The 17,382-nt window shown below is 54.0% G+C and overlaps 1 long non-coding RNA gene across 1 annotated transcript; it reads left to right on the top strand.

Annotated features, from left to right (window-relative positions):
• The first annotated feature begins 3,883 nt into the window (after positions 1-3,883).
• On the top strand, positions 3,884-16,081 carry LOC132668936 (uncharacterized). The gene is made up of 3 exons (XR_009605868.3): positions 3,884-4,219; positions 12,748-12,853; positions 15,889-16,081. It is a non-coding gene; the product is annotated as an uncharacterized LOC132668936 (long non-coding RNA).
• Positions 16,082-17,382: the final 1,301 nt, after the last annotated feature.

Genomic DNA, 17,382 nt, shown 5'->3' with positions numbered 1-17,382 from the left:
GCAGGCGGTCCCTTGGGGCGCCTGGGTGGCTCAGTCGGTTGAGCGTCCGACTTCAGCTCAGGTCATGATCTCGCGGTCCGTGAGTTCGAGCCCCGCGTCGGGCTCTGGGCTGACGGCTCAGAGCCTGGAGCCTGCTTCCGATTCTGTGTCTCCCTCTCTCTCTGCCCCTCCCCTGCTCATGCTCTGTCTCTCTCTGTCTCAAAAATAAATAAACGTTAACAAAAATTAAAAAAAAAAAATAAAATCAGGCGGTCCCATCTGTCTCCCAGGGCTGTTCTAAAAATTCAATGAAATAATTTAGGTAAAATGCCCATTTATTCCACAAACACCGAGCGTCTACTCTGTGATGGGCTTGACTATAAGGCATGGGAAGAAATTGCTGAGCGGAGGCGAGGTGCCTGCCCTCCGGGACCGGAGGAAACAGACCACACACAGTCAGAGTGCTTTCTGCTGCCAGCCCACAACATCTGACAAAATGTGACTGCAGACAGCTTCAACAAACCGGAGATCTAATATGTTACGTATAGTAGACCCAAAGACAGGACCATCCCCGGGTCTCCTAATTCGCAGCTTCTCCGTGCCATCAAGGGCAACTTTTTCCATCTTTCTGCTCTGCCACCCTCAGCGTACAGATGTTTGCCTCCAGGCTGGTGCCCTCCTGGGCACGAGCTGGCTGCTGAAGTTCCAGGCTAGCATCCTCACATGGCATTAAGAGAAGGCCAGCAAGGCGAGGGACACTTCTTGCTGTCCATTTTTTCTCCCTTGAGATGAAAGTCACACAACATGAAATTGATCGTTTCATTTATTTATGTATTTATTTTTTTAAAAAATTTGATTTTGAGAGAGACAGAGAGAGGGAGCATGAATGGGGAAGGGGCAGAGAGAGAGAGGGGGAGAGAGAATCCCAGGGCAGAGCCTGACGTGGGGCTCAGTCCTGCCATCTTGAGATCACGACCTGAGTCCAAGTCGAGAGTTGAACACTCAACCGAAACATTTTCACCACCCTTAAAGAAAAACCCTTATGTCCATTTTTAAATTTTTTTTTTTTTTAACGTTTATTTATTTTTGAGACAGAGAGAGACAGAGCATGAACGGGGAGGGTCAGAGAGAGAGGGAGACACAGAATGTGAAACAGGCTCCAGGCTCTGAGCCGTCAGCACAGAGCCCGACGCGGGGCTCGAACTCACAGACTGCGAGATCATGACCTGAGCTGAAGTCAGACGCTTAGCCGACTGAGCCACCCAGGCGCCCCCCTTATGTCCATTTTTAAGAAACCGTTTCCAGCAGCTCAAGAGACGTGTCCTCAAGGCTCATCAACTCAAATTGGGTCACGTGATCATTACTAAACCCATCATGGATAGGATGAGTGGAATTATTATGCTTGGTCTTTCAGAAGTCCCTCCAGTTCAGCAACCCCCGAAGCACAGGAACATGACCATGACCGTGAGGTTCCTGAACAAATGAATGACCGAAGGAATGAGGGAATAAAATTGTTGAGCAGAGGGAGCACCTAGTAGATGCCCAATGTATGCTTCTTTCCCATAGCAATGAACGTTGGATGAGAGGGCAGACACACTCCAGCTTTCCCAATTTGCCAAAATGAGAAAGAAAAAAAAACAACCAAAATAAATACAATCACAACAGCCCCTCCAAGGAAATGCCCAATTAATTTTCGGTGCCTGGAGAAGGCGTCTTTGCAGTCAAAGAACAGCACACAGCGTTTCAGAGACGGCGAAGGGATCGGCATCTGGAGCCTGGATGGTTTGCCAGCCGCTCGTGAATTACCCAATTACACCATTTTTCTGATCTTTTTCACTACCCCAAACCGACTGCTCTTCTACTCTTTTTAAAAAATGTTACTCAGAAACAGTAGGCCATATTATGCATTTTTGAGACACCTGTTTGCAATCACATTGCCTTTTATGGAACTATTTTGAAGCTGGTTTTCAGGAACGACCTAGAAAGCCAAATTGCTACAGCTTAGCACCTGTACAAAATGTTCTTCCTGCTTCCTGCTGGAGGGTGCACATCCCCTTCCTCTTTGCCTGATGGTGACTGAGAAGAGAGGCGTGTCCCTCCTACCTGTACGATAGCACCTTCGATGCAGGGAACATTCCAGATCATCCCTGCAGCTCCCACCAGGAGTAGTGGCTGATTAAACTGACACCTTCCCAGAGTCCCTCGTTCCAGGTGACAGGGTAGGCCGGACATTCCCATCACGGGCAAGTGAGGCAATACCTCGGTGAAGCAGGGGTCGATGACTCATCTCCTGTCTCAGAGATTCAGGGCTTCGTTGATTTAACAAATACTGACGGGGGTCATGGATGACCCAACACTGTGCAAGGCATCAAACTTACACACTGCTGTGTGGACCTTGCCTCCTTGGGGCATAAAGTCCACATTAATCAAATGGTCTTCCCCAAACATAATTAAGCACTGTGGGAGCTCTTTGCACCATCCGGGCCGGACAGGTCCGTTACCAGGAAAAAAACAACAGCGGCGATAACAGTCTTACTGTCAGAAGATTCCAAATGCTCACGGCCCACACCAACCATCTACTCTTCTCTTCCGGCACTTTTCCCATCCCTTCTGGGTCCCTTCAAAGGAAGTCCGGACTCGCTCCTTCTCAAGGTCTTTTGGCTATTCATCTTTTGCTAATATCTGAGTCGCAAATCTCTCTTTTCATAGCTGGCTGGGTATGCGATAAAGCACGTGCCGTAAATATTAATTATAGAATCTAAGTCAGAGGTCAACACATTTTTTCTTTTTAAAGTTTAATTATTTATTTGAGAGAGAGACAGAGAGACAGCGTGAGCAGGGGAGGGGCAGAGAGAGAAGGAGACACAGAATCCGAAGCAGGCTCCAAGTTCTGAGCTGTCAGCCCAGAGCCCGACGCGGGGCTCGAACTCACGAACTGTGAGGTGATGACCTGAGCTGACGTCAGATGCTTAACCGACTAAGCCACCCAGGCTCCCCAAGATACGGTGTTTATTTTTTTTTTAATCAGTGCAAATAAAGTAGTGAAATAGTTGTGACTCAGCTAAATCTGTTGGCCTTGTCCCTCGTGGTGTATGATTTTGGTGAAGAACCTTTCCTTCCCTGACATCAGGTAGCTATTCTCTGGGGTTTTCTGTGTTCTGGGGGGACTTCCCCGTGTGTGTGATGACAGCTCAGAACAGAGCTGTATTTCCACGAACACGCTCAGTCACCCACGCCCTTGACATGTTGGTCCCTCCTTCGTGCTGACTGGGAGGCCTTCTCAGTCACCTGCTGAGCTCCCCTTGCGGCCGATCTGTTTCCAGCTGTTTCCACGGTCCCTTTTCCATCCTGGGGACACTCCTTTCTTCTTGCTTCCCCTCCCCTGTCCCCTCCCCCAGCCTCTCCCAGCCTTTCCAGGGGGTCCCTGAGAGGTGACAAGTCCTTCTTGGCTCTGGGCAGTGATCCCCATTATCCACTCGGAGAGAGGCTCAGGTCCCCAGGCCTCACGTTCAGTTCAGGGAAGGCCCTGGCTACCCGCACCCGCTGTGACATCACTTCATGCTTCATGAAGCTGATACAGTCTCTGTCTTCACTCTGTCTTACCCAAGTCCCCTCCCCACCAGGAACAAGGAAGAGAAAACAGAAGGGGGGTGGAGGTGGGAAAAGAAAGTTCTAGTCACTCCTTAGAAGGAAGCAAGCAGGGAGGCCCCACAACCTCCTGTGGGGCCTCACGAAGCCCTGGAGAAGACCCAGCTTCCAGCCCCGTGTCTGCCTCTCACTGACCTCACTCCATGGCCTCCCTCCTCATGAGGGCACAAAGCCAAGCCTGAGAGGCATCTCCCATGACGACGACGGCCTTGTCTCTCCTTTCCTGGCATCTCTGCCACACCTCTGCCCCCCCACCCCCCCGAGTTCAGAGCCCCCTCCCGGAATCCTCTCCTCGCTCCTGGGATTCTCCGGCAGCATTCGCCGATTAGAGACCCTCAGGGGACCCTGGCATTAAAGGGCCCTGTGGCCTCGGGCAGGACCCTTTCCCTCTGGGGGCCCCGTGTGTCTGTGCCTCCTCTGGTAAGATTTCCAGGCAAATGGTGCAAAATTCCAGGCCTCAAAAGGCCCTCATTGCAAACCGGAGTTTGTAAGCGGTCTACACTGCACGGAGCTCTTTTACCCCTAGACAAGCTGACTCCCTACAGTCATCAGATATCGGGGCGGGGCCCGGGCGTTGCCATCGACCCCTGAGGTAAGTCTCACTCAGCCTCCTTGTGCCACTGCTGACTTCCTTTTGGCTTCATCTCTAAATTAAAACAGATGTCTTAGCCTCCCGCGAACATTCTGGCAGAGTCTAGCTGCAGCACAGTGAAGGATGGCATCCACCTCCATGGCCAGGGGGACACAGCTCATTATCCTGCTCCCTGGGTTCTTCCATTTAATTAGGGGGCAGGGTCGCTGCCACCAACCCAGCCCCTCCGAGCTACCAGACTCACGGGAACCCTGCTTTGCACCTGCAGAGAGGATATAGAAGGGAGGCCCGGTCACTGCTTCCTGACTCCCCAGTTTAGCTCCGGGTCCCGGTGTCCCCTGTTCTCGCCCCCTGTGGCTCCCTTGGGGGCAACCCCCCCTCCGCTTTTGCAAGTGGGAGGTGGGGGGGCTGGCATCCTCCGCTGGTTTCCAGGGGAGACTGGAAGCCTTTACTGGCCCTCTTTCTCAGAGGCAGGAGCGGGGTTATGCAGCTGGATGAGACAGGAAATGTTTCACGCAGGCCCCATACAGACTCCAGGAGGCAGCACTGGTGGAAGGCCTGGCCTGAACGGGGAAGAGGGAGGCCTGCCCCTGGGGTTTCGTTTTCAGTGTTAGACTCAATATGTTTTAAAAGACAGACTCTTTTAAACATAGCTCTTGAGGCATGATGAAGACAGACCCGGGTTCCACTCCCCGCTCTGCACTGAACAGGCTGTGGGACGCTGGGATAAGCCAGCTGATGGTCCTAAGCCTCAGTTTCCTCATCTGTGAGATGCGGCTAAGAATACCCGCCCACGGAGGGCTTCTGTGAGGATTAAGAATGAGATGCTGTGTGTGTAACATTATTTATCACCACGTTGGCCTTGGTCTGTTGTCTCGCGGTTTGTTGGTCTAAAATTTTGTAGGTGCTACGTCAGGGACAAAGAAAAGGGAACACTTTTGAGGTCAACAAGAGGAAAAAGAATGGCGTTGCGCGATGCAGGGATGGGATTGCAGTGGGCAGGCCCCCAGGCGGGGAGCATTCTCGCCCAGGCAAGACGCCAGAAGGGTGGGTGGCCCTGGCCAGCCACAAGGAGGCCAGGCCCCCAGCTCAGGGTTACCTGCCTGGCAAAGACCTTTGCCCTTCACGCAGCCGAGGAGTGGACAGTGTTTGGGAGCTGGGGGCTGCAGGAGCTTACCTCATGCAGGACGAGGGGGTGCCGACCACCGCCTGGCCTCTGGGGGCCCTGCTTCAGTTCTGGGCTCCATGAAAACTCCAGCAACCCGAAGTTCCTGGGGCGGGGGGCGGCGCAGAGAGAGTGGGGGGGTCAGATCATAAGAGTAACTGCCACAGAATTCCCCGCCACCCTGGAACGAGGGTACCTCAGGCGCAGATTTGGGATGACGGAGGTAAAGAAGCTGGGCATTTCTCACTCGTCGGTGATTCTGGCCTCAGACCACCGTGTGGAGCGCGGCCTGAGGTCGACGGCCGGGAAATGGGAGCTGTCCTCAGTTTCCCCTCTGTAAACCGGGGATCACCAGCTGGAGGGTTGGAGGGTTAAGCCTGACGCATAAGTAAGCACCGGGGGAGGGGTGGCCATACTGTTTCATTCTGGTTGGCTTCTTCCTGCACGGGAGGGGGCGGGTAGTCCAAGGGTGCAGGATGTACTCCAGTGAAACAAAGGCATTGCGGCCAGCCCCGCCGCGGCCCCCTCGCCGCCACACTGGCGGTGCCATTTTCCAGGTTGACCTGGGGGGTGGCGCCAGTGAAGGTCAACAAACATCTTTGGGCGGCTGCCCCCCTACCCAAGGGACAGAAAGAACTAAGCACAACTGGGGCGCCTGGGTGGCTCCGTCGGTTAAGCGTCCGACTTTGGCTCAGGTCACGATCTCGCGGTCCGTGAGTTCAAGCCCCGCGTCGGGCTCTGTGTTGACGGCTCAGAGCCCGGAACCTGCTTCGGATTCTGTGTCTCCCTCTCTCTCTGCCCCTCCTCTGCTCACGTTCTGTCTCTCTCGGTCTCAAAAATAAATAAAACATTAAAAAAAAAAAAGCCAGAATTAAGCACAACTAAGGGTGATTTTAAACAGGATCGTTTTGTCTTCCAAGGTGGTCTTGGCTGGACCTCTTGCAGGGTAGAGGGGAAGGGGTTCCGAGCAGCTGCTTGTTGTTGAGGGTTTCAGACGCCTTTGCCACTTGGTCCCATCGGCCAGTGCTGCCATGAGTCGGCCTCAGTAAGGAAGAGACCTGGGGTGATCGGGAGCCCCAGCGTGAGCGGCAGACCACCTCCTGTGTGTGCGAGGATGCCGAGAAGCCCAGGAGGGCATTTGGGCAGGCGTGGAGACACAGAACCCCCGGAGGGTTTGCACCGCAAAGAGCTGGGAGTGTAGAGGGGAACAGGTGTGACAATGGGGTCAGGGCTGTCGGAGATACTAGGCAGGGGTCAGGAGCCATGAGGACGGGCCCACAGAGGTAGGTGGGGCCAGTCCTGGGAAACAGTCCTTAGTCTCTCCTGGTGCTGTGCTCTCGGCCCCTGGCACGGGTAAGTCTGCACCTTTCCTTACAGCCAAGTCTTCCCCAGCCCCTTCTGTCCAAGGGCATGACTCCAGGACTCGCTCCCTGGCAGTCCCCCTCAACAGCTTTGCCCAGCTCGGACTTGAGATTTCACAGACCAGTGGCGTTCAAAATATACACATAATAGCAAGTCAACAGAAGGGGCCAGCTGTTTCCTTTGCCACATAAGGTCATTCTTAAAACCTAATTGTTCCCATTATTGCATAAAATAGGGGGGAAATTTACTACCCAAACATTGGAAAGACATAACCTTAGAGTCATCCCTGACCATCTTTCTGGTGTCCCCACATCCAACCTGCCAGACTGGACCCAGGTCTGGTTAGGTGTTCGTTAAAGAAAAAGAACGTCGAGTCCAAAATTAAGTATGAGAGTGCGTGTTATTGAAAAAAAATTTTTTTTAATATTTATTTCTTTTTGAGAGAGAGAGAGAGAGAGTGAGCAGGGGAGGAACGGAGAGAGGGAGACGCAGACTCTGAAGCAGGCTCCAGGCTCTGAGCTGTCGGCACAGAGCCCCACGCAGGGCTGGAACCCACAAACCGCGAGATCATCACCCGAGCTGACGTCGGACGCTTAACCGACTGAGCCACCCAGCGCCCTGAGTGTTATTTAGGATGAGAAATCACAACAAATCCCATCTTAAAAAGCTGACAAATACCACACACACGACAAAATCCAGGAACCAACAACAATATTTAGCAGTTAGCTGCCTGACATGCCCATAAGATAGCTTTCCCCTCTATTCTGGACTATATTCTCTTTGATCCTTTTCCCCCACGTCAACGGCTTCGTGCTAGCATTTTCTGGAGGCAAAACAGCAGGCCGATTCTATCTTCCCTTTAGCACCGTCGACTGAATTTTGCTGTTATTGAGCATTCGGAGGCGTTTCTTTCAGCTTTGGAGATCGCTGCTGTCAGGTCATTGGGATTGTAAGGCTGTGGCCACCTCTACCAAATTTCCTTCAGGGGCGAGCGGTCAACATGTTCCATGTTCCTAATTGTATACGGGAGAGTGTTGAGTATGTTCCTTACAGGAAGGAACCTCCCCGACTGGGCCAGGCACGGTGACAGCCAGAGTCCCCGCTCAGAAGTGTGCAGGCTGATGACGGGAAGAGAGTCCCTTGGACTAGCTTCTGGCTCCGTACGGCTTCTTTCTTCTCCACAGTCCGCGGACAGAATCCGGTTTGCCCAAGAACGTTCAGCATTTCTCTTTTCTGTCTCCAGGCCGCGGGCTGCGGCCGAAACATCTCCATTGACCAGCTGGGGGGCTGGGGTACAGGGTGGCTTCCCCGACAGCCTGTTGACTCACCAGTGCACATTGTACCACCTCTCTGGGACGACTCCCTTTCAATAAGGGAGGGGGAAAAAAATCTTCTCTGTGGGATTCTCAGCCCAGGAAAAACTGGTCTAGGGGAGGGTTCTCGGCCGGAGGGATCTTGCCAGGCCCTGCCCACTGGCTCTGCTCCCGCTGAAAACGGTCACAGGGATGGTCCCGAAAACAGAGATCCCTAATGAGGTGGCAGGGACCCACAGCCTGGTGCACCCTCCGCCTCCCCCTCTCCCTCCACACCGATTTTTGGAGCTTGATTTCTGGGCCTGTTCTTTTCTCTGAAAAAGTAATAATAAGGCATTCTGGCTTGGGGAAAAGATGATTAAATTTCAAATTACCCTTCCTGCCAGATAAGATTGAAATCTCTGGATCCAGGCAGGCCGGAGACCTGTTCTGCACACAGGAAGCCGTAACAGGGGTTTATTTGCACGTGGCGGTGGGAGGGGGGAGGGGGACTGAAATGGAGCAGTGTGTTTAAAACGACATTAAGGGGAGGCAAGCACGGTAATTGGGGCATTTGTTATACTGTAAGGAGCTTTCCCGAACATGGAAATTAGGAACATTGCGATTATGATTTGGAACTTGGCGAGGGAAATCAGATCCATCCGCCCGTCGCAGCACCCCTCCCCCCACGTCCCCCTCCCGCTCCTCCTGCCATTAAAAGGCAGAGGGTGAAGGAAGGAGGCGCAAGAGGGCTTTCAGGGTCTTTGGGAGGGAGGAGCCGTGGACAGTTATTAAACGCTTTAATAATGCGGAGAGTTGCGGCTTCGGCTTGGGTTTGGGGAGGCTTTGATCAAACCCAGCCTCGTTGGCAGGGCCTGCTTACCCAGGGGAGGCCGAGAGGAAAACGGCAGGCGGGAAAGGGCAAGGAAGGGCCGGGAGCCCAGCCTCGGATTTCAAAGCTGCACCGAGGGTGCCCTGCAACAGGCTAGAGGTTCTCATTTTCTTCCCAATGCCTTGAAGGCAGGACCCAGGCGTCTCTTCGGCATTCAGGCTTGTCACAGAACTCAGACTGGAAGCAGGTGTTCGAGGGTGTGTGTGTGTGTGTGTGTGTGTGTGTGTGTGTGCGCGTGTGCGCGCGCGCGTACAGGCTAGGCCACAATCTAACGATGAGTGTGAACTGTGAGTTACGTGAAGACAGGCTGGCGTGTGATGTCCTTGCACACTCAAAAATGAAAACTAGGCTGGGGCGCCTGGGTGGCTCAGTCGGTTGACCGTCCGACTTCAGCTCGGGTCACAATCTCACAGTCTGTGAGTTCGAGCCCCGCGTAGGGCTCTGTGCTGACAGCTCGGAGCCTGGAGCCTGTTTCAGATTCTGTGTCTCCCTCTCTCTGACCCTCCCCGTTCATGCTCTGTCTCTCTCTGTCTCAAAAATAAATAAACATTAAAAAAATTTTAAAAAAAACCACCCACTAAATGGAGAATAAATTCACATAAATGTGAATGTGAGACCAGCCTGGCTCCCAGGGCTCCTGACCTGCTGTCCCATGGTGTCTCTTCTTCTACACAGGGCTTATGTGCCCAACCAGTTGAGTGTCCACAAGTGAGGGACCCTCGGTCACAACCCAGCTTCCTGCTATAAAGATAAAAAGGCTATCTAAATTTTCCTGTAAATTGCAGTTTGGCTCTGGATGGAAGGACCCTGCTGGGACCACAGTTCTAAACCTCAGTCCTCTTAGCAGGGTGCTTCCCAGGCCAGAATGCTCAGTCTTGACAGAAGCCTCAGAGCCTCCCCCGGCAGCCTTGGCCGCACCTCCAGAGGCTGGCACTGAACTTGGCACGCGGTAGGAACTCAAAAATATGTGTTGCTGGACTGTGTAGCTGACCGGTGACGGCCTTGCACACCCTGCTCAGATCCCGGGGACTCCTACTTTGCACACACTTCTAAGGGGCTGGTCGAGGGCTTCCCCATCCCTTGGACCGTTCGGATCAGGAGGGGACGGTTTCTAAAGGCCAGCACGCTGATGGCAGGGAGAGAAGGCACCAGGACAGAGGGCAGCAAGGGAGAACACAGCAACGTTGGCTCAGGAGCATTGGTTACAACCCACCGATGAACTCTGGAACGCTCGGAGCGATGGGGCCCTTGTCAGCTCACAGAAGGAAGCTCACAGAAGGGGACCCAGTGTGGGAAATAGAGTGAGTGTTTCCTGGTCTCCAGGCTGTAGGGACCATGGGCAGGGATGCTCTTAGACCTTCCTTTACCTTCTCACTCTGACGTCAGCAGCAGACCCCCTGGACTGGGGGTGGGGGAGGGGTGTGTGGCCTGGCTCAGCGTGTGGCCTGGGCCTGCTCTTAGCTGGGTGAGTGAGAGCCTCTCTTGAGAGCCCTTCCGAGCCGGCCCCCAGAGGGAGACCCTGGGGCTCATCAGGCAAGGGGAGGGTTTGCTGGGCAGCGAGGAAATCAACATGGGCAGCACTGGGGAAGGGACTCCCACTGGAGGCTCTGGGCCCCTCAACTGGCTGCAAACTGGATAAAAAGCAGGAACAGCTCACCTGCCCATCATCTGATGGGCAAATGATGTGTGATTTCACCAACTGTCCCCACTGTCCTTTTAGGGACAGCGTGATTTCCATATGAAATGATACAAACTTATTTTTAACTTGTTATTTATTTAACTTTTTAAAAAAGTCTTCTAATGTTTATTTATTTATTTATTTATTTATTTAATTTTTGTTTATTTATTTTTGAGAGAGAGAGAGAGACAGAGCATGAGCTGGTGAGGGGCAGAGGGAGAGGGAGACACAGAATCCGAAGCAGGCTCCAGGCTCGGAGCTGTCAGCACAGAGCCCGACGCGGGGCTTGAACCCACGAATCATAAGATCGTGACCTGGGCCGAAGTGGGATGCTTAACCGACTGAGCCACCCAGGCGCCCCTATTTAACTTATTTTTTTAAATATGGTGCTTAAATTGAGAACCTTCACTTAGCTGGAGATTGACTTTTGAGAACCCTTCCCATATTTCCAGGCCAACCTTCACTTAGCTGGAGATTGACTTTTGAGAACCCTTCCCATATTTCCAGGCCAACGGGCATTCCCCTTTCCTCTTGCCCACTGAGACCCTAACCTGGGCTCTGGCGAAAAGGACACGGGCCCTACCTTGATCTTTGCATCAGACCAAGAGCTGTCAGCAAAGGAGCACTGGACAGGGAGTCGAGCGGATGTGGACATCAGCGTCAGCCCTGCCCCTAAGAGCTGTGTCATCTGAGCCTCCTGTTGTCACACCGGCAAACGGGGTTGAACAGACCCTGGCCAGCCCGAGAGAGGGGTGGTGGGCAGGGCTCACAGCAAGCAGCGAGCAGCGAGCTCTGGGCTGCTCCGAGAATTAAATGAGATATCGTGCGTGAAGCACCTCCCGGAAGGCCCGCCGTGGAGAAGGGAGCGCGGAGGTTAATTGAATGGAAAGGCGAGGGGAGAAAAAAGGGAGGACTGACTGCGTCCCCTGCGCAGAGCGTCCCAGATCCTGCTGGACTTGCCAGCTGCTGCCTGGAATTTTGCAGTAAAGCATTCTCCTTTTCGCCTAAAGCATTGATCCCAATTAAAATGCTAATTATCTCCAAGGGTTCTCCTTTTTCATTTTTTTTTTCACTAGTCTGCCACTGACCCCAGAGTGTGGATGAGGGGATCTGTGAGCCACAGTTCATGGACGGGGATGGAAAAGGTGGCTTATCCCCGCAAGGCACCCAGGGCCCTCACCTTCACGCCGTCATTTCCCCATGTGATGTGAGCGTGAGTCAGATGCTCAGATGCCCTTCTCACTGCCCCCTGTGTCCACCACCCTCATTCCAGCCACCATGCCTTTGGTCCTGTTCTCTCCGTGCCTGGAATGTCCCCCCTGCTCCTCTCTGCTCCGCCCCCCCGCTCCCCAGGGCCCGGTTCAAATCCTACCTCCTCCAACTCGCACCATTTTCTCTTTCCTCTCTTCCTGTGGGATGTCTCCTCAGTGCCACATACTTTGCCCTTAACGAAGGACAAAGTGCGTGGTAGGATGACCATCCTAGGAAAGGCTTACAGGTGGTTAGCCCTCCCTGGTTCCACAGGCAGCACATGTCATGGAGACAGTATCGCGTGGACGAGAGAATGTGGCCCTTGGTGGGGCCGACTTGCGATCACATCCGGGTTCACCCTGGGCATTCGTCGGCGTCTCTGAGCCTGCTGCCTCCTCCGTGGAAGGGACGACTCAGCACGAATAATAGGGCAGCAATGTATGTAAACAGCCTGGCGTGTAATAGGGTTCCAGAAATATTAGCAGCATCCTCTGGCTTGGTCTTCCCCTCCTCCACCGATTTTCTAATGATTCCATGAGATAGCCCGAGCATCACATTCCCACTGGACAGATGGATAAACTGAGGCCCAGGCAGGTAAGGAGACTTGTCCAAGGTCACGTGGAAGCCTGATTCCCAGGTGGATGCCCCAGGCAGCCCCCCCCGGCTCCTGCCTTAGAGTCTCCTGCTCCTGTTCTCGCTCAGGAGGCTCTGTCTGGGGGCAGATCAGCCATGCTGGGGGCATTGAGGGGACAAGAAGCAGCAGCGAGAAGGGTACAAACCAACAGCCCCGAAGAGAAGGCTCTGCTGTGGGAAGTAGACTGGGACTTTCTCTGCTGCGTAGTAGATATTTTCTAACAAGGTCCTCGGTCTCCTGCTCTTTTTCTGCAGTGGAGTTAACCTCGGTCTCTTCCTGTGCTTCAGCTGCTGATGCCGAGGCGGTTTACGGAGCGGGCAGCTGTCACCTCGGAGGGGTGGGAGCTCAGAGCAGAGTGAGGTCAGCACTGTACGGGTCTGTGCTCCTTCTTTTACCGGGGGGGGGGGGCAGGAGGGGAAATGAGGCTAGAAGGGACCAGCTGGAGGCTTCTTGGTCCAGAATTGGAACCAGCCAGGAACTCACTCAAACAGAAGAGGCAGGACTGGAAAGGAGCAGTGCCTCATCATTCCTAGGGTCCTTCGTCAGAGTCCCCTGGCCCAACTCTCTGCTGGCCTGGGAACCCGGCGGCGGGCTCCTAGCACAGCCAGGAGAAGTCAAGGGGGCTTTCTTGAGTAAAGCGCTACCCCTTGCTGAGTTTTGGAAGGCAGGTCGCTGCAACCCGGGCACTATCGACATTTGGGCTGCACCCTTCTTTGCCGTGACTCCGTGCGGTGCACTGCAGGCATTCAGCGACGTTGACCTCTTCTGGCTACACGCCGACAGCTCCCTCCCAAAGCTGTGACTGCCAAAAATGTCTCCAGGCATCACCAAATGTCCCCGGGGAGTGAAACTGTCTCCCGTTGAGAGCCACTAGAGGAAGAAAAGAGAGGGTCCAGGCAAAGGGCATGGCTTTGACATGTTTGGGGAGCCCTGAAGTTTGCCACAACACCGGTGAGCAACCCCCCGACCCCCCCCCCCCCCCCGCCCCCAGAGGGCCTCCTGCGGGGATAGATGAGGCTGCACACATACTCAGAGCCTTAATGAAAGGCTTCGTATGATCTGCTCAGCCTTTTAAAAACTGTTCTGGAAGTTACTGTCCCGCTCCTCTGAGCCCTTCGCTTGGCAGTGGGTTTCTTGTCTTATCCACCTCTGCAGAAGCCTCTGCAAATGCCCTGGGGGCAGTGCTTTTGCAGGACCTCTGGGAACACGCAGTCTCTGCGGGGCTGCCCTAGCAGGTGGATACGGTAGAGAGCCACCCCCCTTCCAATCCAAGCATCCATTAGATGGTCACCTGTACTAAATAGATAAAGGAGACAGACGTTGCTAAACCTTAACAGAAGATTAGCCAACGGAGCCCTTTAACTGACGCCTGCCTGAGCGCGTGTAAAATATCATCCACTTTATGAGGGACAAGTTTGCCCACGGTGTTTCCAGACAGTCACTGCAGAAAGCAAGTTACCTCATGTTTATCTGTACCTAATTCCCAGCCCAAACACACTTGACTATTTCGGTCTAGACCACACTTGATCATTGCAAACAGCCACCAAATCCCTCTCCTCTCCTGTTTACGGATGGAAACAGCTGCTGTATTTGCATGCCGGGCTCCTTAGGATAAACACGACTCTGATTTCCTAACTTTCTTTGGAGAATTCCTCCTCGGTGCCCATGTTTATTAATGAAGCTGGCTTGGAGATACAGCAGGCATCCCTGTAATCTCTGGGGCTTCCGCTGAGGTCAGCTGGGGAGAGTGGACATCACCTGGGGAAAGCGGGGGGCGGTGAGCCCCCTCCCGGTGGGCCGTATCTGAGGCATCAAGCCCGGCCCCACCTCCAGGAAAGGATCGAGGTTTCTCTTCACGAGAATCCCCAAGTTCCCCATCACCTTTCTCTGGCTACTTCATTTTGCCTTGGCTGCCAGGAGGCTCGGGGGGGCAAATCAGATCTTATTATTCGAGGCTCCTGAAGCGTTCTTCCTCCCAGTTTGCTACGTGGCTCAGGAAACCTCTTTTTTGGTTTTCGTTTGGGTTGTTCTCTGTGTGTTTTCATATTAGAAACTGCCTCAAGTACTCTCAGGAAGTGGGCGGGGTGTCAGGAGCAAACAAACATCAAAACGCACCAAACCTTTTCTCCCGCCTCCGTCAAAATGCAGCTACGATGTGTCTCTTTTGCTGAAGGAGTCCCTCTGTATGGGAGAGGTGATTAAGATAACCCACAGTGATGCTGGGACGGGGAGGTATGAGCTGGAATGGGCCTGCGGGTCTCAGAGAAAGGAAGGAAATAACATCGTTAACTACGCCCAGGCCTTGGCCAGTATTTACAACCCAGGGATGAGAACACCAACATCCGGGAAAAAGGAAAAGGCTTTTTCAGGCCGAGACTAGAACCCGCATCTGCCGGCCCCTCCCAGCCTGGAGCTGTAGGCATGACTCCCCTGCCGTGTCCTTGAAGCTGAGGAGACTGGGCCAGCCAGTTAACAGAGGCCTTCTCTCAAGCCGGCCTCTTGTTCCAAAGGGGAGGCCCTACCGGGGGCATGTCATTGGGAAATGAGGTGTGAGTGGCCAGTCGCCGTCTGGGTTCTGAGTTCAGGCAGGGGAGGGCCTCCAGACGGCTTTGGTTTGTGATGGGCAGGGCAGGGCGGGCTGGGAGAGGAGAGGCCGGGGCATGTAACCAGCAGGAGAGAGCAGCAGCTTCTGAAGGACGAGTAAGGTCAAGTGTTAAGCCTAGAGGACAATCATGGCTCCTTGGAGCATAGATTTGACCCAGAAGCAACTCGACCAAGTGTCGTCCAGCCTCACCTTAAACATCCCCGGGGGTGGAAAGATTCATGACCCGTCCTGAGCCAGACGGGACAGGCAGGCGCTGAATGTCCTGACTCACGGGCTCCTGGGTCCCAGAGGTGAAAGAAATGTGGAGTGGCAGGCGAACGGTCCCTCTGCTGAAGGCAGCTGTGGGTACTCGGGCCACCTCTCAGGGGACCGCTGTGCAGTGCCTGGCCTGCTTCTGGCGATGCCTCAAGTGCGATGCGGAGGACTGCAGCCGCGATGATCCAGAAGGGCCGGAAAATAAAGCTGCTTTCCAGCCTTAGACGTCCCTGCGAGAGACGGAAGATGAATCTGGAATTGGGCTCGGGGGAGGGGCGGGGGAGGTGCAATGCCCTGATTTGTAGTGTTTGCCGGCTCCCACGGGTGCCAGGCTCCCACCATGGTCAAGCTCAAGCCGCCAATGTCCAGGTCGCGGAACACACGTTGCGAGAGTTGCTAACAGTCCTGCCGCCGGCTGGTCTCACGTCACATCGTGGCCTGGTCTCCGTTACCGCTCTGACTCTCACTCGCCAGGTACCTTTAGGCCCCGGCTTCCTCATCTATAAAATGGGATGTCCCCATTTTATATTTCCAGGCCTTTTTGGAATACAAGAATACAAGAGCTTGAAACGAGCTTGGGACTATCACCAATTTTGATGGGAGGCAAAACAGGACAATGTGCCCTGGCAGAAGACTAACGTGACAGAGCAGGGAGGCCCGGGGTTTGAATCCAAAACCCCAAGCCCGAGTCCACGTTTGCGGCCCTCGTAAGCCACGGGTCTCGGTCTCCCCGCCTGTGAAATGTGGGTCCCCCCTCACCGCCCCGGCCACCTCCTGGGGTGTGGTGAAACTGGAGGGATAAAAAAAAAAAAAAAAATCCTGTATTTTTCAAGAGCCCCACGCACGGGAGAGGGAGGTGGCAGATGGCTGTGACAGAAACGACAAAAAAGAGGGCCAGCCCAACCATCAAAGGGACAATTTACGCTCCAGAAAACTAATCCCTAATTATTCCTTTCTGTTCCGAAGAGACAGGGGCCCAGAAGAGAAGCCAGTGTGGTTCAACCTTCACGTGACCATTTAAGCCTGAACCAGGAAGAGGAACAGCTATACATGTACACAGGCTAGAATTTGAATACCTAATTCGAGGAGGCATAGAAATTGGCAGTTATTCAAATGAGTGCATTTGCATATATAGGGTTTAAGGCTACATGATAATTCCTTAATATTTTTCCCATAGTGCAGAGTAAGGACTTTAGATCTTTCTCCTTCCTTAGATCTTTCTCCTTCTTTTAGGAGGAGATTGCTAAGACAGCTGGGGGGAGCCCGGGCTCTGGGTGTGCCAGGATTTGGGGGTGTGGGGCGAGCACCCAAGGGGCTGCCGAGAAGCCGTTTTCTACAGTTGAGGAGGTGGTACTGACCTGTGGGCATTTGACCGTGACCTCCTGACTCAGCAGTGCCAGCCGGGGGCACGTCCTCTGCCTCTTAGGGGTTGCAGAGGCTCCAGGACGGCTTGTCTAGGTCCTAGTAGAGTGGGGTGCTCCAAGTGTGACCCCCCGACCGGCGACAGCAGCCCGCGGAAGCATGTGAGGCATGCAGGTTCTCAGGCCCACCCCAGATCTATTAGGTGGGAGATGCTCCGAAGGTGGAACCCGAGCCACAGTCTGTTTTAACGGGATCCCGGTGCGCGCTCCAGTGGGAGAACCCTTACCCCGAAGCGTCTCTTCCTTCGGGAATCTGTTTCACACACATGGGGCTCAAGGTCGCATGGTCATTTTGGATTTATTTCCCAAGGCCACGCCAAATTCTCATCCGACCGCTTCCGGGGACGGTTTTGACTTCCTGGGTTCTCTTCAGGAGCGGGGATGAGGAGGAAACCACTCCTCCGCTGTGGTGGCCTGGCTGTCGGCAGGCAGTGGGGGACCTGCCACCCGCTGACCTCATGCCCTCCTTCCTCACCAGTAGGGGTCGGCTGTGCTCAGGCTGGGCTGCTATTGTGGGCAGGTGCAAGGAGCCCCACGTCATGGCTGAGGCACCCAGAAATTGCTGGAATTTCTTGGGCCCAGGCCCTGGCCTACGCTGTCTGCCTGAG

Source organism: Panthera onca, chromosome B3 (assembly GCF_046562875.1).
Source record: "Panthera onca isolate mPanOnc1 chromosome B3, mPanOnc1 haplotype 2, whole genome shotgun sequence".
In the NCBI taxonomy this organism is placed as follows: domain Eukaryota; kingdom Metazoa; phylum Chordata; class Mammalia; order Carnivora; family Felidae; genus Panthera; species Panthera onca.
This window is presented reverse-complemented; position numbering and strand designations above follow the sequence as displayed.